The sequence below is a fragment of the Elephantulus edwardii genome, unplaced genomic scaffold (genome assembly GCF_000299155.1).
Source record: "Elephantulus edwardii isolate Elephantulus edwardi_28Jun2011 unplaced genomic scaffold, EleEdw1.0 scaffold00389, whole genome shotgun sequence".
Classification (NCBI taxonomy): domain Eukaryota; kingdom Metazoa; phylum Chordata; class Mammalia; order Macroscelidea; family Macroscelididae; genus Elephantulus; species Elephantulus edwardii.
In genome coordinates, this window is record NW_006400139.1 from 324,153 (window position 1) to 326,335 (window position 2,183).

Sequence of the window (2,183 nt, forward strand, 5' to 3'; positions counted from 1 at the left end):
TGTACAGTCAAGTTGAAACTGACCCCTTGTAGCTTTTTAGAGATGCACAGAGGAGATTTCCCATCTTTCTCCTATGCAGTAGCTGGTAGATGTGAACCATCTACCTTTGGGGTAGCAGTACAATTCCTTACCTACTAGATCATGAGAGCTCCTTATATTTCAATGTAAGAACATTTTCTAGGTTTTATGTACAGTACTTTTCAGTTCTTTGCTTCAGAAGCTATAGATTATGTGATTTCAAAGGAAATTATTCTTGTTAGATGTTGTTGTGTGCCGTCCAGTCAACTATGACTCATAGCAACCCTATGCACAATAGCTCAGAACCCTGCTCTAGCTTGAGCCAATCTCACTGTCTCCGATACACCTCCCTCATTATCCCAGTTACTGTGTCAATCCATCTCACATCCAGGATCTTCCCCTCTTGTGCTGTCCCTCCACTCTTCTAAGCATGATGTCCCTCTGTAAGGAATAGTTCCTCCTGGCAATGAGCTCAAAGTATGGGAGATGGAGCTTCAAAATCCTTGTCTCTAGGAGCAGCTTGGTTTCACCTTCTCCAAGACAGACCTGCTAGTTTTCTTGGCACTCCATGGTATGTATATTCAGTACTCTTCTCTAGCACCTCAACTCAAAGGCATCCATTCTTCTTCTGTCATCTTTGGACATTGGCTAGTTCTCTGATGCATAAGAAGTAATTGTGAAGACCATGGCCTGGATCAAGCACACCTTAGTCTCTAGACTGACATCATTGCTCTTTACCACTCTAGAGAGGACCCTGACAGCTGATTTTTCCCAATGCAGTTTATCTTTATCCTGACTTCCAGTGTCAAGAGGGTTAATAATGTCCAAAGTACATGAGGAGATCACTAGCATAGCACTTGAGAGCTCTTAGGAAAGGTTAAAGGTTATTAAGAAGAACAATACCTATAGCTTCCTAGGCTACTCATTTAGGGTCTGTTCTTGGACTTTGTGATACCTATACTTCCTGAATGCCACCTCTCCTGATCCTAATCATTTCATGAGAAAGTACTTTAACCCAGCACATCATTCAAAGAAAGAAAGAAGACAGGGAAAAAAAGTCTTTGATTTAGTGCAAACCCAGCAATAATTCAGGCGAAGTTTAAAACAGTCCATACTTTCCTTTTTATTCACTGAAAAATTACTTTGAAACAAAGTCAGAAGGTTCTATTACTAAGTTAACAAAAAGAAGTGAGGATAAGCTCTAGATTTCAGGGAGGAAGAGGTGAACCACAACAGTTAAGAGATTTAGACTTGATAAGGAGGTCTTCCTTAAAATTGCTCTTCCGGAACAAAACACTACCTTCTTACAAAAATATCGGCAAAGAACATCAGCTTTCTATTCCTTTCCTGTTACGTGTTGAACTCACTGAATGTCAGCTATGGGTTGCTTCCAAATCAATAATATATTGTAATAACTGTTGTGGTGTTTTTGTTATGTGCCATCAAGTCGTTTGTGACTCATCGCGACCCTGTGTACAAGAGCCCTAAACCATGATCAATTCTGTGCCAGCCTCATTGTCTCTAACACACCTAATCCCATTACGCCAATCACTGAATTGATTCATCTCATCGAGGGTCTTCCCCTCCTGTGCTGTCCATCCACCCTCCCAAACATGATGTCCCTCTCCAAGGACTGGTCCCTCCTTGCAACATGCCCAAAGTGTATAACAACTCTAAAAACTAAAACTGCTCTAAAGCCTTTCTGAGCAGTATGTGTTTACAAATACAGATTGCCTCATGTTTCTCCTCGAGAGAAGCAGCTAAACTTTTTACTAGAAGCACAAAAGTTAACCCACTCCACCACCAGGGCTCATGTTATGGTTTCCTTCCCCCTCAGAAAACATATCTTAAGGTTTTTTGGTCACAGATAGATCAAGAAACTAACCCAGAAATGGACTAGAAGACATTAGTTTCTTGTGACATAAAATGTACTAACCGGGTGAGGAGCACTGTAGTAATTTGATAGTGGCTGACCAAGAGAGTTTTCTGCTAGAAGTGTGGGTGAAGTGATCAACTATTTCTATTCTTCCACAAACAACCCCCAATGTGATTAGGTTAAGAAATACAAAGACTGATGGAATACATAGCTTGACCTTGATCTAGTTCTATATGTATGGCTAAATGTGATAACGGTTGCTTATGGTGGACAGTGTTTGAGGAGCTCC